Consider the following 24,537-nt stretch of genomic DNA (forward strand, 5'->3'; position numbering starts at 1 on the left):
CTAGAGTTGTACGTGTTGCCATAGGGAGCATTTGAATTTGGCTTCCATTGGCCAATCAGGTTAGCTTGTTCCCCGAACATTTCTCTTGCTGCTTGGAATAGTGGGACATTCTTCTACCATATGTTCAATGACTGACAGATGGAGCAAGGATTGGCTTGTTGTTGAGGTTCTGAAATAGCTTGGACTTCGTGAACTTTTCTTCAACTCCATTCCTCTATTTTTCTAGCCATGGCAGCTACCTTGGCTTTCATCTCCATGTCTTCACTCAGATTGTACATTCCCCCTCTTGACGTTTGCTGAACTAGCCTCTTCCCCATTTCTCTGCTATTGGGCTCATCCCTATCCACGGGAAACCTCTGAGACATAACTTAGGAAATCCATAGCCTCCTCAGGGTTCTTGCTCATGAAATCACCCCCACACATTGTCTCCAATATCTGCTTCATTGAAGATGACATGCCATCATAAAAATAGCTCACCAAAAGCCATGTATCAAAGCCGTGGTGAGGACATGCATTGATGGCCTCCATATACCTCTCCCAGCATTCATAAAATTTTTCATTCTCACGTGCTGAGAAGTTGGAGATTTGTCTCTTCAATCCATTTTTCTATGAGTAGGGAAAAACTTCTTTAAAAAAAATCAGCTTGAAGTTCTGTCCATTTCTTATGCTTCTCGGCCTCAAGGAATTGAGCCATATCTTGGCTTTGTCCTTTAATGTGAATGGAAAGAGCTTTAACCTCATAAGCTCAATAGTGTTCCCCCTTCTTGAAAAGTATTGCACACATCTTCGAATTCCTTTATGTGCGCATATGGATTTTCACTTTCCATCCCATGGAAAGTAGAAGCAGAGGCACGATGTGTGGCCTGATAATCAATTGCTCTGTAGGAGGAATGATGCAAGATGGTGCACTCATCCTCAGAGGGTGCATCCTGTCCCTCATGGACCTATACAAGTTCGGATCATTCCCCTGCCCGTGTTGTGAATGTTGGTCCTCTGGCTGATTCTCCATGACTTCCAAAATAATCTCTAATTCAGTAGCTCGTGGAGTCTCTATCCGCACTAACCTTCTCTCTTGGTCTCTAATCCAATAGGGCATCCACAGATTCAGCTGGAACAAAAAAAATAAACAAACAAAGAAAAAGAAAAAAACAGAGCATGCAGAAGGAAAAACAGAGTATGAAAAATAAACTAAAAATGAAAGTTAAAAGCTAAAAGAAACTTATCTAAACTAAGTTAAAAATGCTCTAAAACTAAAATAAAAAGCTAGTAAATGAAAAATGAGATAGAATTCACCTTACTCATGAGAAGTCTCACAAGCTACCTCTGGCTGATGTATTCATAGTGAAGTAGCACCATCCCCGGCAACGGCGCCATTTGATAACCCGACTCTTGGTAGCTTGGCATGTAAGGGTATCAACAAAAATTTATACCTAAGGTCCTTACACTAAAGTAGCAAAGCTACTATAGCATAGTGGCTCTAGGATCGAACACTAGGAAGGGTTTTTACTTTAACTGGTGAAGTTCGGAGGATGGAGTGAACTTTTCTTAATAAAAGTTAGGTTAAGATGAAAACATAAAAAGATGAAAGCACTATAAACTAAACTAACATGAGAAATAGGTTAAAAGATGGAAAAAGAAGTTTCTCAAAGCTTTGGATAGCCATGCTTAACTCACTGTGTAAAAATGGAGATTTTGGGACTTTTCACCTCGAGTTGGGGAAGCAACTAAGGTGATGCTTACTTCCCGAACCGGTATGAGTTTAACAACTGAGTTTTAGTCCTTGAAAACTTACAAAAAGGGTAGCTGAACCTCATAAATGCTCTTTTATTGATATAGGTCATCTCCTCAACTTGCAATACAATGGCTCGTAGGAGATAACTAATGAACGTCAGTGGATCTAACAATAAGAATCCACTGAGACCAAAAGGTTATCAAGTATTGGCCATTCAAAGCAAGTCAGAGGGATTAAAAGCTTTACTTTGAATGAAAACATTTAGGACGCTCAACTACTTACATATATGGCTTGGAAATCTCCATCCTGACACGGGAGCTTCACATGGCATCCATTACTTCAAGAAACTAAAAGGTTTTAGCCTCTCATCCTTGGGGATTTCATCCTCCAAGGATGTTTGGCTACTAAGAAAACGAGAAAGAAAGAGAAAAGAAACGTATGAACAAAAGTGCTCTTATAACTTATAAAGTTACAGGTTACAAGATTTTTTTGTCTGAGGCTCTTCACCTCTATTTAAAGACAATAACAAGCTAAATTACAAGAGCTATTACAAAAGCAACCTTTTCATTGGTTGATTACAAGGGTAAAATAGGTATTTACAAAGCTAAAAATCAAGCAAAATATCTTGGAGAACCGGGAGTGGAATATCATCAACAGCATCTCAAAACAGGGGATTTCAAAGGCATTTTCGCAAGGGGAAAGATGAAGGGTCCAAATTTCGCAAGGTGAAAAGCCACCTTGTGAAAATTTGGCATTTCACAAGGTGCCTAAATCCACCTTGCGAAATTTCGCAAGGTGATTTCTTCATGGTGCGAAATGGCCAAATTTCGCACCATGAGGAAAATCCCCTTGCGAAATTTTCGCAAGGTTTGATGCAGTTGTCTTTCGAAGGCCATATCTTCCTCATTTCAGCTCCAAATCATACACGGTTTAAAGCGTTAGATTCTTGACTTCCTGAGCTTTGAAATGGTATATAGCATGTAGGAAATGGACTTTGGAAAGTGCCCTAAAAGTATGAAAGAAGACTATAGCTGTTGTCCTCTGTTTTCTTCACTCTGTTTTCCTCTTCTCCATTGTTCTTTCCTTGCACACTTTGAATGATTTTGGCAAAGGGCTATGGAGCTCCAAAGCTTGGTTCTTCATGAATTTGAGCTTCCAAAAGCTTTTCCATGAACTATATACAGCTTTCCCTCATTCTTGGATTGCTTTGGTGTAGCTAAAAGCTATCAAAAACACCAAAACTTAACACAATTTGATTAGAAACGATTGCAAGGGTCCTTAACATGTCAATTGAGTTAAAAGGCAATAATTACTACTCAAGGGTGTTTAAAAGAGCTAATTACAAGCTACAAAATAGCATGTTTTGAGTAGTAATCAATGTTTTAGACCAACTTTTTACCACATTTTAGGAGGTTTTGGGCAACTGGTGTGTAAGAGATAGTGGGCTGGCAAAAGACCTTTTCTTGAAGGAACCTGACAGGTGGCATGGGGAATTCAGAGACTGTTAGGAGGCTTAGAGAGGGGGTGAGTGAAGCAAGAAAAGTTGGAGAGCTTGAGAGAAGCAGATGATGAGCTTGTCGGTTTTGTCCAGGTATGAAAACAACATGCTTCATATTTCTCTACTTCGCATGGTCTTACCTCCTAGTGATTTTAGGTTCATTTTGATGCTTGATTGTGGACATTAGATACTATGTATGTTTGTGGAGTCTGAGACTTTTTTCTTTTTAGGTATTTTATGTCTAGTTTTAGCCTTATCTCTTTGAGCTCTATTTTAAATGTGTTTGGTTTCACTCACCTGCTTAAGCCTGTTGATTAGAGCATGAAATAGGGTTTTGTTTGATGATTTTTCATTTCATTTTATTTTCTCTATCCATGCTCTTTTTTTTGTTGTTCACTCTCTATTTTTTAGTACCCACTTCTCTTGAAAATGTTAGACTGTGCACATCCTTTTGGTTTGTTCTTGGTTTGAACATCAATAGATGCCTGTTGGGGTCTTTATCATGTCTTTGTTTCCTCTTTAGCACACCGGTCAAAGACAAAACATCAATATGATCATTGTCACAGTCCTTGAAGAGTTTCAATGAGAAGTGCTTGCATTTTCTAAGTTTCACACAACCAACTGCGCACACGATCAACTCAAGGCTTAAATGAGAGATTTATTATTTGCTTTCAAGGTTATGAAGGTATTAATGTAGTTGGGTATTTTAGAAAAATGGTTGAAGCTAGGTTGAGACTGAACTGGGGAGTCCATGGTGCTTGGGCGATATGGAAGCAGTTCATTATGCCTCATTAGTGTATACAGTTTCATAAATATATGGTGTACTCTCTTTCATAGAGACTAAAATTTGGGGATCTGGATGCATTCACATAAAGCATTTGAGACCTTCTAAGTGTTGTGGTTTAGGAGTTGCAAATGGGGTTGGGTGTGTGGACCCAGGTCTCCCCTTGTGGACCCACATTTTTCATGATGTGTTCCCACTCTATTGGCAAGACTCGCTTTTGATTAAAGTGAAAAAAAAAACTGATTTTTATAAAAAGTTGGAATTGCCACTTGCTTTTATTTATTTTTAAAGGAGAAAACAAGTAAGAACACAACCCCTAAAAGGACTTTTGATTTTTTGGAAAAGCTGTCTGCAAAAAACCCGAGTTTGGGTCCGGGGATCAGATTACCTATTAGGAAGGTACCTCCAAAGAGGTAGCACCCTCTAAGCCCTAACATGGTCTCTACTAGCTTAGTTGAGGGAAATATGAGAATTAATCAATTCATTATAAATACCTAGATAGGTTAAGGCGATTTCAAAAACTCTATTAATTCTAACATGGCAAACAAGGATTCAAACCACTATCATAAAAAAAGGATAATATGCATACCTAGATCTATAACTTAAATGCTATCACAAAACACCAAAGTTAGTTCAAGTATTATATTACTCAACATGTATTTTATAAAAGGAAATCAAATGAACATCAAGGCACCCAAAGTCAATATCAAAGAGGATATAGTTCTTAATGACATACATATTCATGGAACTTTGAAATGGGAAGATAGAGAGCGTACCTATGCAGCAAGCATCAGTGCTTCTATAAAAAGAAGGTAACATCAAGAAAGGTTATCTCACCAAAATAAAAATTAGGTAATTCCAATTAATAACAAATTTATTCAGAAATGGGATACTACACAAAATAAATAAATAAATAAATGAAAATAAAATTCCTACGGAAACAAAGTAGTGTGTGTTGAATGTGAGTGAAGCATGCTGAGTTGTGTGTAATGAGAGTGGAAGTGTGGCTGATGTGTGTGTTCATAGTGGCAGCTTGGTGGTCTTAAAATCTGATGGTGTGATCAAGTGCTTTTTGCTTTTCTCCTCACAGTCATGAAAACCCGCACTAAAGTGGCTGAAATTCCTCCAAAAATCAAGCATCAACACAACACTAATGTGGCAAAATAGAGCAATGCGTCAGCAACTTGTTTCTCTACAGAATTTATGCACTAACACATGGCCATTATATGTATGATTCTCCACAAAAATTCAGACATGGAGATTTAACATACAAAGTCACTACGCATCCATGAATCCTATATGAATTCTCATAAAAATACTCCATTCATGGCCACAAGACTAGCAGCCACAATGTTTTATAAATCAATCATGAGAGGAGCACTCCATACACGGCCACAACATCCCCATTGTTTCATTTTTAAAATGCATTAAACATCAAAGCCACTAGCATGATCTCCATGGCTGCTGCATATAAATTCAACCATTCATTTTATTTTTAATTCCATCCACCATGTCATTGTCTTATGAGTCTTCATTAAATTCTCTAAATATTCGTCCACACAACATTCACACTTTCATTTCCTTTTTTTAAAAAACTTTATTTATTTTAAAGAATAAATAAACATTGAAGCCACTAACATGACATCCACTCAAACACCAACACGACATGAATTTCAACCACATAACGACCAATTTCACTTGTATTTCTTTTCTCCATTAGCACAACAAAGTGGCTTCACATGAAGGTGGTTGTATTCTCCATTATATCTCCACACGAAAACAATTGCATCTTCCATTAAATATTTACTCAATGTGCCACCATTTTCAGCCATAAAAAAAAAAAAAAAAAAAAAGAACCAACCTACACACATGATCTCTAGTAAATCAACACCGTTGAATCATGTAGTTTCCTTGTCGAATTCAACCACTAGAACACATGGCTGCAACTCTCCAAAAATTCATTTCTTCATTAACAGAAAGTATCTCCACCAAAATCATCCGACCATACTCATAACTAAGGCATTGTACCCAGAAGAAATGCTTGGTGGTAAACCACCTAATGCACACTACAGGATGGACACCAAAACTAAAGGAAAACAACAATAATATAGAAACAAAAGAAACAGATTATAAACACAAATCATTAAGCCATTAAACGAAGCTTCATCTCATGGAATATCAGTGAGCTTACATGCCAGGTGAGATAGACCATAAAGTCTAAGAAAAAAATGATAATAATAAAAAGATGATCTTTTAGCGTCACACAACGAAACTAGACCAAATCTATATTATTTATCCAGCATAAACAAAGAAACATTAGTTGGAAAAAATGGCAACCAACTTGCAAATGTCTCAAACATTAATAAACAACATATGGTCATCTACTACTCATACCTCAAATTGAAAAATAAAAATCCAAGAATAGCATGCAATGAATGAGGAATAGGGTAAAAACGAAAATAAATAAGAAATCTGCAATAGTCATACCTCAAGGTGTTCCTCTGATTCTACTCCTCTATTTGGCTTCTTCTTTGTTTTACTTCTCAAAACCCATTGTATCGAAACCTCTCTTTCTACCTAGAAAATTAGAAAATCTCTTCCTTATGTCAGTCCTTTCTTTCTTCTTATGTTGTCTCTCTCTTTCTCTCCCTTTCTACCACTCTTGTCTCCTGCCCAGTTCTCTCTTTTGTCAAAACCCACTTTTTTTTTTCTTCTTCTTTTCAACCTTTCTATCAGGATTTTTCCACCTTCCTTTTTTTTTTCTCTCTCTCTCTCTCTTTCCAAAAATCAGAACCTGTCAACCTTTTCTAAAAAATTCCCTAAGATCGCCTCCTTCCTTTTTTTTCTTTTCCCATTCCCTTATATTAGAATCTTTTTTCCTCAGAATCGCCACTCCCTTTGTTTTTTATTTTATTTTTAAATCTCTTCTTTTCCCATGCAAAAACCCTTTGAAAACCCCCATTTTCCCTCTTCCCAATCCTCTCTCTTTTCTCGTGCCTCTCCATTGCATCCACAACTTCTTATGTAGCCCTAGTGGGCTGCCACTAGAGTTTTCAAGATTGTGATGGGCCTAGCAATAGGAGAAAGAAAAGAATGGGTCCAATACATACAAGATGATGATGCATCAAAAGTGGCAATGTTAGCTGGACTATGCATGGCAACCATGAAGTCACCAATGGACTTCATTCCTTATCAAAAATAATTCTTTCATTTTTCTTCAAAAAACTCTTTTTTGCCTAAGTAAATAAAATAAAATAAAATAAGTATTTTGAAAAAAAAAAAAAGAAATAAAATAAAAAAAAAATGAATGAAAAAAAACATAAAGTAAGTAAATAGATAAATAATAATAATAATAAAATATAATGGTAAGAATAATAATGATAATAATAAAAATAATGATAACAAAATATACAATGACCATATATATATATATATATATATATATATAAGTAAATAAGAAATGAATCAATAAATGAAAAAATAGATTAATAGATATAAGTACGTGACACATATTCATATAAAAAAAACATGCAAGCTATGTAAGCCATGCAAGCTACATAAGCCATGTAAGTCATGCAAATGACTTAGGGGTGCTGGAGTAAGCCCTAAAGGACTAGGTGTACCTAAATGGGTCAGGTGTGCCTAATGGGCCTAAATAAGTCTAAACAATTTGTCATAAATGTGTATTTAGTATCTAGAATGACTCAAAAAGGTAAGATATGTGAGTAACAATAAGTTTCCAAGAACTGCTATAAAGTACTGAAAGAGTACTTAATCAAGGTATGCCAAGGGGACAAAATGGAGGCTCTACACCCCTTTCTATTCCTTAAAAGCAAGAAATTATCCAAACTCTGTGATGGCCGATACACACTTGTTTTTGGAAAAAGTTACCAAACAGGGTCTTACTTCCTTCCCAATTTTTTCAAAAGATCCATCAACCCCTTCTTTTCAAATAGTTAAGTGAAAGAGTTCTTAAGAGTAACTGGATCTCTCCATTCCTAGCCTTGGATCACTTAGGGTGTATGTTACTAGCCCTAGGACTTTCTAGATTTAATTGCAATAGAAAATATGGTCATAAAAAATCATAAAAGTCATAAATCTAAAAAGAATAGAGATCATACCCGTGATTTAACTATTCCTAGATCAATTCTAATTTGACAAAGCCATGTAGAATGAATAGCAAGTCTCGCCAACCGAACAACCTTTTGCCCAATCAATCTCTCTCATGGATCTAGGCACTAGAGAAGGGTGGTCTTCTCTCTAGGGAGGGAGGTTAGGGTTTCTTGAATCTTAAAAGCAAAGAGCACAAAAACTGAAGCCTTAAACCCCTAAGAATATTTATATAGGCTTCTTTATGAGCTTAAGTTAATTGAGCCAAACTTAGGCTTAAGTAACTTAATCTAACCCACTTGGGTCATAATGAATTAATTAGTCATATTGGGTTTCAATTAATTAATTAGCCTAGTCTAAAAGACCTTTCATATGGTCCTTTGCAACTTGACATTTTTGTCAAAACACCCTTATGCATTATATATGAATTATAAACCCAAATATACTCTCAAAACAATGTCACTATGAATCAGGGTTTGAACGGGGATAACTAAGACCCACATGAAAATATTGGCTCTCTCATAATTCAATTCTAAAGTTAACTCAACATCTTAATTAGTACAAAGAGTCATTCTGTATTAAGTAACTAAGTTGTATAAGGTTTTTTTACTTTTATTATGAGAAGTTTCTATTTGTTAAAGCATGAGCATCTACAAATAAGAAGCGGTGTAATAGTTGAGAAGGGTTGTGGAATACGGTATATTTTTTTTTATTATTTATTTATTTTTTAAAAAAATCTCAATGTCTATCGATATATAATTGCTTATGTGTTGTGAGTCCTATTACTCCAACAAAACTTTACTTTTGGGGTAGTGTGGTCTTGCCCTCTTGTATAAGATATCAGCAAGAAAGTATATTGAAGGATAAAATATCTACTAGCTAATCTAGTTATAAAGTTGGCAACTATCTTATCAATCATGAAATTAGAAAACAATACTAATAACCTCGAAAGCCCTAAATTATTATTTATTACAAATGGTAATGGATAAAAATTTTATGAACTAATGAGCTAATCTAGATATGAATTCAACAACCATCTTATCATTCATGAAAGAAAGTGTCACTCCAATGTTCAACATTGTAAGTTTTGCAATATGTTGTTAAATAATTATAGATATGACATATTTTGATTTGTAGCTTTACTAATTGTCTAGATCATTTAATGTTATTACAATTTCATTATCAATTAGCACTCCTTTCGTAAATTCAGTATCCTTAATTTAGTTATATTTCAATTAGCATTTTCTAACTTAATTTATAAAAGGCTACTAAATCCATCTCTTTGTCAACTCATGCAACAAAATTAACACCTTAAGTTATATAAAAGATTGAATTAATAAGTATCAATTCATATACTTCATCTAAGTTCTTAGATTAGCCATATATAGTCCCTTAAATATTGAATGATCTTATAACTGCTTGATTATAAATTGAATATTTTTAAACTTTATTATCCTTGAAAATTTGTTCTATTAGGCTAATAATTTGAGCAAAACTGTTAGGAACTTGAGCTAAAACTATAACTTTTCAAGTCACCAATAAATGAGAAAAATGAATATCCAATAGGTAACACCCAAATGGTGACAAATAGGTGTCTTTACTCATGATAGTCCCAAAGTCATAATTTTTAATCCGATTAATTCCTTAGGGTATAGAAAGATTAAAAATCATTCCACACACAAGATAAGATCCTTTTTATGTGAAAAAACCTCTACGCAAAGTACAAAAATAAAAAAGACCACAAGGTCATAGACCTCGAATCAACAATCTACTATATAAGAAAGAAATACACAAAATTACATAACAAATGCGACCCTTAGACTTACTCTATAGAACCTATATTATAATGCATGTTCACAACACAATACTTTGTGTGCTCTAGTCGATCTCGCCTTAGTGTCTAGGGAATACAAGATTCCTTCACAAATTGGTAGAAGTATAAAAGCTTCTTTGAGAATTTTTAGGAATGGGAAGGCAAACTAGGGCTTTGGCTAGTGCTTAAGTGCCCTTACAAATTTTAAAACCAATAATTCTTTTTTTTTTTTTTGCACAATTTTAAGCACACTATCCAACCTATATCTTTTAAATCCTCATTCATCTTTTCTCTAATCTTTCTAAACTTACTTTTGACATTCCATTTGATAAATCAATAATCTTGAGTCTTTAATAGAAATTAAATTACAATTTAAAAAGATCTTATACCAGAATGAATAGAAAAAAATTACCAATAGTAAACTACATAACTTAATGCACTAACAAAAACTTATATATGGGTTCTCATAAGTCAAGATTTTGATACCTTGTTAAGCTAATCATTTAACATGATAATGTATATCACCAATGACTTGGTTTGAAAAGAATAGAAGCTAGTCCAAGTTCAAACTGTGTATACCATGGTGACCCTTTTTGTCCTTTCATTTTGATCTTTACTTAAGCATCTATAGATCAAGTAAAAATCTCATAACAACTATGTTTTAAAAAATTTTCTTCTAAGGAAAATTGTTGAAAGGAGGACTAGCTAAATCTATTATCATGGTCCCATACTTTTAACTTTGAATGATGTCGTCTTATTCCTTGGAGTGCGACTTTTCTACTATGTATCCCATATATTGAAAAAACTTAATCCACACAATAGATGATAAGGTCATTGGCCCTATGAATTAGGTCATGGAAAAACCTTCCCAATGACATCAAACTCTTCATAATATCTACTAAGTATCCAAATCATGCTTTCTTATCAACAAATTTTAGCATACCATTTTAAAAAAAAAAATTAAATTTCTTAAAATTTGGAAATTTCTATTATGAGTTTATCATTTGTAATAGAAAGACCATGTAAGTTAATGCTGGTTTAGTACTATATAATAGAAATAAAAATAGTTACAAATCATCCAATCCAATCACGTGGGCACTTCAAGTGATCAAAAGACTCGTACCAGAATCACATGCAAGAGAAATATGAAGACATTCTTTGACTCAATTCAAACTTTATGCCGTGTCTATCATTCAGTTTCATGTCGTGCCTATCACGGTGACTACCTTTTCTTCGATCATACTAATATAATTTTTGTCTTATCCTACTATCTCATGGAGAAAATTTTGTATTAGCTTGACTTCAACCTTATGTTCCACTTCCTGTGATCCAAAATGGAGAGAGAAATATATATACATAATAAAATCATTTCAATATATGTCAAAATTTTTAAATCATTTTATTTATCTTACCTCTTCAATATAAATATTAAATAATTTTTAAAAGTAATAAATTTTTAACTAATTTTATTTATATTTGATTTCCTTTTATATTTTCTATATAATAACATAAATTATGAGATTTTTTTTTTAATATTGTTTTTTTTCCTTAGTACTTTTATTGAATCAAACACAGTATTAAAAAAAAAAAAAAAAAAAAAAACTTAATATTTCCATAAAATTGTATATGTTGAACTTAATTACTTTATGACCCATGAATTCCTTAGAGGAATTTGAAAATTAACATTTGTATTATAAACTAAAAATTCTATTGCTATCTAATTTGGTTGCTATTGTTATCAGTCCATTCCATAGAGTTGAAAAGTCTCATTCTTAGTCTATATATGCTTAACACCATCTCAGTCAAAGTCATTTTAATTTTTAACCCAGTGGAAAAGAATTTGGTTGCTATCTAACTGAGTTGTGAGGCCTGTCATATTTGCTCACAAGAGCCATGTAGTATCTCATACCTTTCTACATACTTGTATAAATCATATATTAGAGTCCATAATATATAGTGAAGAAGACCATACGACTTGAGTAGTTTTCATTGTATTTACCAACTACATGATCTACTTAGATGAAAAAAGACCATATGTACCATAAATATCTATTAAACACAAGACGCCTCAACACTGCAAAAATCAAATTGAACGACATGCCTTTACCACACACTTAGTATGTCACAAATAGAATGATTTTATTTGATTTTTTATTTTTTAATTATTTGGCATATTATAACTCAAACCATTTTAGTGTTTTTACTTCAAAGGTCCAAATTTGGTATTGTATTTTATAAAAATAAACTAAATAATAATTTCATAAAAAAAATTCTACACTAAAACATAATTATAAATATGTCATTTTTATTTTGATTTATTATTTATTTATATTGTTAAAATTGTTCAAATTTGGCCAATTTGCCTAAATTGCAAATTGAAACATTTATAGAATACAGTTAAAAAGTTATTAAATACATTATTAAAAGATAGGCCACAAATACAACTTATTTTAAAAGATAAAGGTATTTTCATTGCTAATGTTTTTTGAGATATAAAATTTTCAAATGGTCAAAAGGTTTAAAAAAAAAAGAAAAAGGAATATTCAGGAGAGATTTAGGTGGGCTATTTTATTTGAAATAAAATGGTAGGTTTTACTTGGTGTAGATCTAAATATACATCTAAATAATATATATTTAGATGACCATTTACTATGACTCATTTAATTTCTATGCCCTTGTAGTACATGACCCATAGAGAAAAAAAATATATATAAATTTTTTAATGAACCTAAGAATTTTGGAATCCCAACATGTAGGTTGCAATTAACCTAATTCAACAACCGTCACATTTTTTCATAAATGAAATTCTTATAATTACATCAAAAGTAATGATATTTTTTCTTATCATCGAGGGTAATGATCTTTTCTTATCATCAAGAAAAATATCCAAGTAAAAATTTGTTGTCCACCTAAAAGATAATATCGGAAAAGACTTCATGTTTTTAATTTCTCATAAATAATACTTAAGCAAATATTTGAGTTAATGCAACATTGTTATCAACCCACAAAAAGTCATTACCTAATAAAATGAAAATCAAATATTCTCCCCAATAACAGACAACTTACACAAATGAGATGGAATTAATTTCCAAAGCTTGCAATAATACATTAAGCATACATAGTTCTACTAATGAAATTTACCCCCCTTGGGTGGGTGATGTTTATCATTGGCTGCTCTTCTTCTTCTCAACCACAATATATAGTTTGACAATTTTGTCCACAAAATCGAAGTAGGCATCCCACCAAGATTTTCTCATTAACAAAACAAAAAATGGAACTGAACTGCCTAGGGCAAATCCCAACGCAACACTCATATAAAACCACTGATCAATAAAGTTATTGTCGGTTTCATCCTCAACATCACTTTGTCCTTTATCTGAACCTTCATCTTGGCATTTAGTAACAAGTGGAGCTCCACAAAGATTTGGATTTCCAGCGAAGGCCGTGGCTATAAAGGTTGTCATTTGTCCCATGAAGGGGATCTGACCAGAGAAATTATTATTCGATAAATTCAAATAACTCAAAAATGTTAATGAGGACATACTTGGAGGGATAGTGCCAGAGAGCTTATTACTTGACAGATCAAAAGATAACAATTGATGCAACCTCCAAATGCTTACTGGAATCTGCCCGCTAATGTGGTTTTTCGACAAGTTCAAAACCACTAAACCAAACAAGTTTGTTATTTCCTTTGGAAAGTCTCCACTTAAATTATTGTGGGAGAGGTCTATGCTGACAACCAGAGAAAGAGTCTTGGTATATTCTAGAACTTGCCCTTTTGCATTCACAAACAAGCTTTCTTCATAGTAGTGGACTAACATCCCATACAATAGATACTGATTTTTGTTTTGCTCTTCAGCCATGGCTTTAAGATCATCCAAAATAGCGGGAATGGTTCCAGTCAAATGATTTTCTGCAAGATCCAGCACATGCAGTGAACGTAAATTGGAGATGTCAGACGGAAGTTCCCCGGAAAATGCATTGGACCTCAAGTTAAGAATTCTAAGATGGCTGAAAGCAGCTCCCATCCATGATGGAATGCTACCTGATAATTTGTTGTAACTGAGATCAAGGGTTTCCAGATTTGATAAATGTTGGAAAGATGGAGGAAGCCTCCAGAAAGCTTATTCTTGTTTAGGTGCAGAGACCGAAGCTGCTTTAATTTACCCAATGATACTGGAATCATTCCAGACAAACCATTGTTCCCAAGGTCAGAATCCTCAGGTTAGAGCAATTATTTATGGTCGAAGGGATGCTTCCTACCAATCCATTCCTTGAAAGATCAATGACCTCAACATTCCACATATGTCCCACAGAAGCAGGGATGGTTCCTTTTATTTCATTATCTGAAAGAGAAAGGAACCACAGTTCTGGCATGAATTCACCTATGCGCTGTGGGATAGGACCAGAAAATTTATTGTCAGATAGATCTAGTGAGTAAGCCCCACGGTTTGGAAGAGGAATGGGTCCTTGAAAGAGGTTGGAACTGAAATCAATAGACGCAAAGGGGCCAAGATTCAGTGGATTTGGTAACTGACCTTGTAAATGATTGAGAGACAGATTTACCCACCCTATGTTAGAAGAAATATTCCAAAACCAGTTTGGTACGGAACTTGAAATGCTAGCATTTGAGAGAACAAGATACTCAATTTCCTTTTGTGACTTGAGCCAAGGTGGAAATGAAGGACCTAAATGACATGAACCCATCTCAAGAAAGTGGATTTGGAATGGAGGAACCCAATGGGAACTGACATTCAAAGTAAAAGAATTGGAGGACAATAATAAATATTTCAGCTTATTAGCTTGGAAAATTTTCTTCAGAGAGAATTCCAATCAAATTGTTGAAGGAAACATCCAGGTAAACCAATTCAGAAAGCTGTCCAAAACTGTCTGGAAGAGTCCCTTTCAGTCTGTTGGTTCCAAGCCACATTTCGGTCAAGTGTTGCAATGTCCCTAAAGAAGCAGGGATGCGACCTTGAAGATTGTTATCATCCATTCTGAGTTCCACAAGCTCTTCAAGCTCACCCAACCATTCCGGGAGTTTTCCAGTTAACTGATTGCTTGACAAACTTAAATAGGTGAGATTGGGTAAAGGACTTTCAGAACTGCAATTTTCAGGCACCTCAAGGAATGTTGGTAGACCTCCTGTCAAGTTATTAGACCCCAAGTTCAAATATTTTAAGTTGCAAAGAATTCCGACAGAGCTTGGAATTGTACCTGTATAAGTTAAAAAACACATTAAGCAATAGCTTAATTAGCTAATAGTAACAATAATGATACTAAATAATAAGAAACTAAATTCATAGACAACTGAATTAAAGAGAAGATGCAAATTTGTACTTCTTGTAAAGTATTAATCAAATTACACATACACGAGTAGAAAATAAAGAAAAAAGAACCACTAATCAAAAGGAATGTGAAGGGTCATAATGGTAAAACTCTTGAAAAAACCCGCTCAATTGCAATCGCATTCTCTAAAAACAAAACCCTAAAATATCAATAGGCTAAATATATAATAAAGACAAACTCATTATTCACCACATAAAAAAGAATTTCTCCATAGACACTACCTCCTTCAACCCCTACAAGTCAGCAGAGAGTTCAACCTCCAATATCCCGAGCTAAATGCAACAAAATTGACTTAGGCTTCACAATCCGATATAAAGCACTAATGAAACAAAAGGGAAAAAAAGTAACTGATTTTTCCTTTGTTTGGATATGCAGTAAAGATGTTTCAATAGACATTTAATTTATGTATATAAACAAATTCCTTTTTATGGTGCCCTCAACATTATTCATCTGATACCAAAATGATGAGTTAATATAAATTTTTGTAGGCAAGAGAGGGAATTTACCATGTAAGTTATTTGAAGCCAAAATGAGCACCTCTATCCTTCTCCAGCTTCCCTTCAACAACTGGCGCAACTGCCTTCCAGATTTTTATTACCAGAGAGATCCAAGTACTGCAAATTAGGTAGCTCACTGAGATCCAGCGGAACCCTCCCCCATAACTCACAGTTGCTTATGTCTATGGATACAAGGCTGCTGACATTCACAAGCCATTCAGGAAACTTCGAATTGAAGGCGTTCTGACTGATAGATAGAATAGCAAGTGAACTAAAATTGGAAGAACCTAGGGATGAAATTGAACCAGAGAGGTTACACCCAAGAAGATGCAGCTCAGTTAAAATTGGAAGCTTAGTTAACACCCCAGCCCAATGAGGCCCCACCATTGAAAGGTTGGCATGGTTCATGTTAAGATTCTTCAAGGAAACAAAACCAGCCATCCAGTCAAGATTATCAGACCATAAGTAAGAAAATTCGGAAGAAAGATCAAGAGACTGCAAGTTAGAGAGGTTTCCCAAATTTGGAGGAATTGCACCACTAAACCCAGAATTTGATAGGTTTAGATATTGTAAATTTTTTAACGATCCAAAGAATTGAGGAATTGAGATGTCATTAAATGAGTTTCCACTCAAATCTAAATACCTCAAGAACTTGAGTTTCTTCAATGAAGGTCTAATCTCTCCACTCAATTTCATAGAACTCCAATTCTGATAATCACTAAAACTATCATAAGAGTTATGAAGATCTATTGAAATCACAACTCCTGTGCTATTTTTGCAATTAATTCCCTCCCAGTGACAACAGTTGCTACCTTTCCATGATAAAAACCGATTCTCAGAGCATTTGAGACCATTTTTGAAGTCAACAAGAGCTTCTCGATCGGATTCTAAGCAATTTCCCGAATGGACATCGCCATTACAAGCAAATTCTGTGGTTATTAGACAAAGGGTGGCCAAAATGAAACCAAGAACCAAAACTCTCTCCATTTGATATTCAATTCTGAAGCTGCAAACAGATTAAAAAAAAAAACTAATTCTCATACATAAGTACTGTTTTCTTCATATGAAGTAAAATATTAAATCTTCTGACACATTTAAATAACAGATTTAACAATGATTCTCAATGTAATAAGCTTACAAAAAGGCAGTAATAAATAGAAGCACTGTAGAGCATTAAACAGAAGTATAATCCAGAAGTACAACTTACCCGGTTAAAGAAGCGATACAAAGAAGATAACTGAAAGATCCAACCATGTGAGCATTAATAAAAGGGGCTCCAGCTATCCCTTAATTTTCTTAGTCTTTGTTTCATATTATTTGTCAAAACTCCTTAACTCTTACTCCACGGAAAATGACTCGAGATGCTTTTCTTGACTTAAACATCAATTTCAGCTGAACTAAAACATTGAGGGGTATAGAAAGAATTTCTAGTGACTGAATAAATTTGCCTGACAAAAAGAAGGTAAAGAAATTCTCGGAGCAAGTAATAATAATAATAATAATAATAATAAAATTAGAAAAAATTAAGTATATATATATATATCAAACCATTTAATAAATTACAAAATTTCGTAAATTTGTGTTGAGTTTTTCTTTCATATATATATATAATATATATATTATACAACTTTATTACATATTAAGTATTAGTACTAAACATAACTCGCCAAGAGCTCCACTTGAATAATTATATTTTAGCACTAAAATAGTTCGATAAGTAATTCGTCTAGGACTAGATCTAGTAGAATGTTAGCAGTAAATTAAGTGCAGTTATACGTCTTAGTTGTTGGCCTACTATACCTCTCTAGCTATCATTACACCAATTTTGCGTGGAAGAGGATTTAGTTGCTATCCAATTAATGAATTGTCGTCCCCACCAAGAAGATCAAGTTGCTTGACTGAGGACTAGATCCAGTAGAGTTTTCCTACGTGCCCCATACGGGAAGGTAGAAAATTTATGGGCATAAGAAAATTTTCCATGCCCCATACGTTATTTCCACGAGGACTTGTGTTATTCTTGAACATTATTTCAAGTTCTATTTTTAATTTCACTATATATCTTCATAGTATACTTTTATGCTATGTTTGGTCCCCAAAAAAAAAAAATTGAGAGAAAATGTGAAGGAAAAAAAAATAGAAAAGAAATTAAAACGGAAGGAAAGAATTAAAATAAAAAAATAAATTTAAAGTTTATAAATTATTTTTATGGTTATGTTTGGTTCCTAAAAAGATTGATAGAAAATGTAATAGAAAAAAAAAAAAAAACGAAAAATAGAAGAAACGAAAATAAAAAATAAATTTCAAGTTAATAAATTATTTTTATATCTTACTTCAAACTCATTTTACTTATTTAACTCTTCTTTATAAAGATTAAATGATTTAATTATATATATATATATATATAAGTTTCTTATTAATTTTAATTATATTTAACTTTTTTTTTCTTATTTTCGATAGTAAAACCAAACATGAAAAAATTATTTTTCTTAATATTTTATTTTCTTTCCTTAATATTTTTTGAAAATCAAACAAAACCTATATATTTCTTCAAATTCATTTATCTTATTTTTCTTTGATTATATAAAAATTAAATAATTTTAAAATGCAAAATTTTTTTAATTAATTTTAATTATATTTTCCATAGTGATACCGAATATGAGAAAATCATTTTATTTAACATTTTTTTTCTCTTTCCTTAATACTTTTTAAGAACCAAACATAGACTCAAGGAATGTTTCAAAAGAATTTAATTAGTGAATTCCTTTGCAATAGAAAATCTATGTTTATATTTTAAAAGATAACCTAACATAATTTGCTAATGTTGACATTGATACCTCGTTTCATTAAAATAGTATCAATAATTATTATTGAACATTAGAAGATTGAAGCACAAGAAATATGTCCTCAAGGGATTAAATAAAATTAAAACAAAAGTGCGCATATGTTAAGGTAAAGTTAAAGCTGATTTCATAATATAATTCATGAACTAGAATCAACCTAAGTATGATACTCTATATATAGTATTTTGTTTCATATTATTTATGTTTTCTTGACTAGCTATTCATTGGCTCCAAAGCTAAAAGTATTAAAGTAGCTATTTTGGTTTTAACTTTAATTTTAGCTCATTTAATTTCTTTTATACCCTTGTCAATGACCCAGAGAGAAAGGAAAAAAGAAAAAAGAAAAAAAAAAGAGATAAAATTTTTATGAACATAAGAAATTTAGAATCCCAACATGTAAGTTGATATATAAAGCAATTAACATAAGTCAACAACCATCTCATTTTTCACAAACAAAAATCTTATAATTACATTGAGCAAGTAAAAAAATGTTGTCCACCTAAAAGATAATGTTGACTAAAATTCATTTTATCATCATCTTGTGTATTCTATTCTCTTTTGTTCTTCTAAATATCAAACTCGAGTTTTGATACTAGTTTGTTGTGCTAGCAAAAGTTTTAATACAAACAATGTTAATTAAAAAACACAAAGATAAAAACAATCCACACAAAGGTACACAAGGTTTTAATATGGTTCAACTAACCATGCCTACATCCATAAATGAGAGAGAATCATTCCATTGTGCCATGGAGAAAATTACAGACAACAAAAACAAGATACAACTATTGGGTTCTCGAAACATATTATGCATGTTTCCTCACTCTTTGTATCTACGCTCTAAACCACAAGGCCTTTCGCTCCATTGGGTGTCTCCCATTCTTTCTCACTTCTCTATCCACCTTGTATAGTCTTTACGAACCTATTTCCATCTAATAACTTTTTCCTCTCATGACCTAGAATATTTATATAGATATTTCTAATAACGTTCCTTATTTTATAATGAAATCTAATATTATAATAACATATCAATTTAGGAGATATTCTATATAATATTCTTTACAGAATGAGATTTGTACTAATTAGGAATTTGGGACATTTAAAAGTGTTTGCATTAAATTTTTTAATATAAATTCACAATTCTTGTCATATTACATTTAGAAAAGAAAAAGAAAAAGAAAAACTGATGTTTTTTTTTATTAAATATGTAATAAAAAAATACATTTTTGTTTAATTAAAAATTTAAACCATTAAAATTGTTGTTATTTTAATAAATAATGTCTTTAGAAAGTACATTATGTTTTTTTTTTTTTTGCATATTATTTAACAATCTTTGTCAAAGTCATAGCAATGACAATAAAAAACTTAATAAGTTAGTACATCTTGCTAACTACAATGGTACTTTTAGTTACTAACATTGTTATTTTTAGGTAAAAACAATGTTACTATCTTTAGTGACATATTTGATATAAGCTGAAATAGTGATGAATGATAAATAAGCTAGTACATCCTTCTATTTACAGTGATACTTTTAGTTATTAACATTGTTACTTTTAGGTAAAAACTATGTTCATATCTCCAATGACATGCATGTTGATGTAGAGGGTGAAGTGGTGATGAGTGATATGACAGCTACATACGTGGGTCCAATCAAGTGTACTTGTCAGCTTGTCTTGGCAGCCCACCTTTAATTGGCTAAAGGGCAATGTTACGGTGCATGAAAGGGGGATTTTTTTTGGGTTAAACTGTACTTTCCTTGAATTAGCCATTTGTGGGTTCTATTTTCTTCTTTTATTTCATAATACAACATATTTACATGATTCTCCCATTAAGATTTAGAAAATTTTAAAATCAAAACAGAGACCGGGTGATTATGCTTCAACGTAGGAAATGCTCAAATTCCAACATGAGGAAAATGAGGAGCTATACGCGGAATCTGGAAATAATTTGAAGCGGCTGGGACTCAGATTACATGCACATTTTGAGACCGACACTCTCCAAACCCATGAATACTTGTCCATTCCCTGACCTGGTGCTTGTAAATGTCTTCAATCACACAATTTCAGCAACTTGATCAAAAGCTGTGTGTATGCGGTTTTCTACCCATTTTCTGGTTGCTCATATAGCATTCCTATGAATCTCATATTCAATCAAATATAGAGAGCCACCTTAACAGTTTTAGAACCTCTCTCAGCAAAAGATAATTTGAACTCTTGAAGAAGAGTGCCATTTGCTATTTCATCCTCTGCTCCACCAATCTCCTATTTCTCCAATTCAATAACAGCATTCCTCAACTGATCTCCTTTTTTAATACTCGAGCCAAACATCAATTCAATCTGCTTAAACCCTCACTTAGATAATCTTGGACTCTCTTTTTGCTAATGCAGCCTCAGTTCCGGCATTTTGCTTAATATATTATGCAGTATCCAGATGGTCCGTTAATTCCCCATAGCTCGCTAGGAGACTATAAACCCGCGAATGATCAGTTCCATCCTTTCCGTCCATGTCCATACAAGCAATTCATCAAAACAGGATTATAGGAATTTGGCCTATCCAGCAGAAATGCCATCAATGAGATCAATAACTTTGTCATCTTGGCATTTTTAAAGAGAATCTGCAGTAGGATTTCATGCTGTACACATCCAAAACAAGTTTGTTATCATTTCCAAATTCTGTAAGCAGTGTAATTATCCAATGATTGTCTTTGGAGGCAGCAAGAAATAGAAGGAGTTCAACAAGGAAAGGTGAAGGAGTAATTCCTAGGATCCAACAAGGAGTCCGAAGCAACACTAAAATTAGCCAAAGTTTTCCTCAAATGATCCCTAAGAGAGGAACAGAAGGTACATGTCAGTGAAGCTGAATGGTGCTGAATAAAGCATATTGAAGACCATGATGCTGTGTAAAACCAAAGACATTCCATCAGGAGACTGGGCAATATTAGGCCATAGTAGAAGCTTCAGTACTAGAGCTTCAATCCCTGATTTTTCCACAAACAATTGGCAAGTTTATGAATTTTCCATTATTCTGTGAACTAGAGCCAACACATGAAAGATGCAAAGTTGGAGGAATCACTCATCACTGATGTCCACGGCAGCTGAATTTATTGAACCAACCGGACAGCGATGGCCATCATTTCTTTGTCTTCAGAATCCATTTTCATTGCAGCAGTCCCATTAAATCTTCCTGATGTCCCCCTCATTATAATCCCCTGTTGAAGCAATTCTATCAACAATTTCAATAATTATGTCAACACCAGTACTTCTTAATGAAACTACAGAAAAAGCTTTTCCACAACATTAGCCAAAGGAGCAAGAGTCTCATTCGTTGTTCACAAGGAATCGCAATGCTGAAGCTTCCTCCACTTCCTTTAAGCCTTTGAGACAAATGGCACCGAGACCATTAAGAACATATGCGAGGGCCTTTGAAGAAGGAAGAATTCCAGCCACTACTGAAGATAAAAGGCATCAAGGTGACCCAATTCATGCAAAGCAAAAAGACAAGTAGGGCCTTTATAGATAATTTCGGTCATGACAGTCATGGATGAAAAAAGTATCCTCTAAGGTTGACAGGTAAGAAATTATCATGGGAGTCTTGGGATCCCAAAGAATTTGTGGGAATACATGTGGCAGTCCCAAGCGCCTTCAACAAAATCCATAATCCTGTATTCTTCTGTATGTAGCTTGTTTGCTAAAGTTCTACGCCCCCCAAATCTTCAAACAAGGAAACTGCTGCACCATCGCTCATCATGGGCACCACCTCTCTAGGCTGACTACTGTTGCTTTTTCTGAAAACCGAATTAAAGCCATGGTCGTAGCGGGAGTGTTCAGGGTCCACCTGTTGAGCATTATCTTCATCTAGACCGCACAGATCCCAAATCACCATACTTCCCATGCTCTGATTGATCACTATTTATTTTTGTTGCAGTAAACTGATTTTCCCAAGCTGTAGACATATTTTCAGAAAATTTGCTTTCAGAAAGCTTGAGAAGCTTCAACTGGCAAGAGAGTCCTACATTCTCTTGGTAAAGCATCAGCGAAGCTATTCTTGTTCCCATCGAGTCATTGAAGCATCTTACAGTTTAATAATTATAGGAGAAATCTGTCCAGCTCAGTCGTGCCATCTCCATGTTCTGGCCATATAGGAAGCCTTTCTGATTGTGAATTACGAACAGCATCGTGCATGACCTCCATTTCTGAAACTCTCGGAGTACAGTTTCTTCATTGAGCCTTTGTTGTTTCTTCCCCACTGATATCACAGTGGTTCAACTCAGGCAGCTGGCTTAGCAAGTCACATAACCACTTCTGGGAAAGTGCTCAGTTCATTTAGACAGCATGGATGCTTCCCAAACATTTTGGGAAGTTACGAAAGGATTTCTCACCAATCGGCTCAATCTCCTCCATCAAAACCGCCCCACATGTGGCAGCATGGACATTGAAGATGTACTTACAATGTACATCCGCGTCAAGTTGCATGCCATCCTTGTTGAATTCGGAAACCCTATTGTCAGTGTGGGGAATATCTAGCTCATGTAGAATTAGTGAGCCTGAATCTGGAAGCACCACAGAAATGTTTGTGGAGGTTCTTCTTTCCTTGAAACGAAACAAAAACGTCTTCATTTTTTTACTCTTCTCGACAAGGAATCAGCATTCTTAGCTTTAGCACGGTATTTCATGAATATCAAACCATAAGGGTGTGATGGCACTGTTATTGCAGGTGACTGGAATGGAAGGGACGGAAGGGAAAGATCAGACAGCATCACAAGATATCACCTCCGAACTCAAAAAGAAGTGAAGAAGGTTTTACTAAACAACATCAAACAACTAAAACCTCACCACCACTTGAAATGGAATGTCTCACTGCCATAGCTGGAAAGAATTACTTGTTGGATATTTTGGTAATTATGGGTCTACATATTCACACATTGTACATTAAGTTATCTTATATTTTGGTCTAATTAAATATGATTAATTAAGTTAATGATGAGCCTTTAAAGCATCTCTATATATATGAATTGTATGAGCTTTGTAATGTGTAGAGACCAATTTTATTTTATTTATTAATGATGGGCCAATAAATAAAATAAAAATAATAAGGGGTAAGGGGTATAAATAGGGTTCTTAGCTTTAGCACGGTATTTCATGAATGTCAAACCATAAGGGTGTGATGGCACTGTTATTGCAGGTGACTGGAATGGAAGGGGCGGAAGGGAAAGATCAGACAACATCATGAGATATCACCTCCGAACTCAAAAAGAAGTGAAGAAGGTTTTACCAAACAACATCAAACAACTGAAACCTCACCACCACTTGAAATGGAATGTCTCACTGCCATAGCAGGAAAAAATTGCCTGTTGGATATTTTGGTAATTATGGGTCTACATATTCGCACATTGTACATTAAGGTACCTTATATAGTTGGGTCTAATTAAATGAGACCAATTAAGTTAATGATGAGCCTTTAAAACATCTCTATATATATGAACTATATGTGCTTTGTAATGTGTAGAGACCAATTTTATTTTATTTATTAATGGTGGGCCAATAAATAAAATAAAAATAATAAGGGGTAAGGGGTATAAATAGGGTTATGGTCTCCATTCTAAAAGAGAGGAGATAGAAAAATTGCTAATTATTCACATCCCATTAGTGAGTGATTTCAAGGTTGCAATACTCGTTTCAGACGTGGAAGACAATACCCAAGTACATAATCTCAATGAATTCAGGTATGTCTTCCGATATTATTATTATCCTATAGATTTAACATGAGATTTTAATGTGTATATTGTTTAGATAATCAAATTCTATAATCATTTTGTATGATTTGTGATTCTCCAACAAGTGGTATTAGAGCCACTCTTGTTAAATCTATTAGATTTTAATTAAAGATGTTTCATAGTGGATGAAGGTTTTTTTTTTTT

General features: G+C 33.6%; 1 pseudogene; it reads right to left on the bottom strand.

Annotated features, from left to right (window-relative positions):
* Positions 1 to 13,101: 13,101 nt before the first annotated feature.
* Positions 13,102 to 22,511, bottom strand: LOC117921883 (annotated as a pseudogene).
* Between the last annotated feature and the right edge of the window lie 2,026 nt (positions 22,512 to 24,537).

The sequence above is a fragment of the Vitis riparia genome, chromosome 9, assembly GCF_004353265.1.
Source record: "Vitis riparia cultivar Riparia Gloire de Montpellier isolate 1030 chromosome 9, EGFV_Vit.rip_1.0, whole genome shotgun sequence".
NCBI classification, from domain to species: domain Eukaryota; kingdom Viridiplantae; phylum Streptophyta; class Magnoliopsida; order Vitales; family Vitaceae; genus Vitis; species Vitis riparia.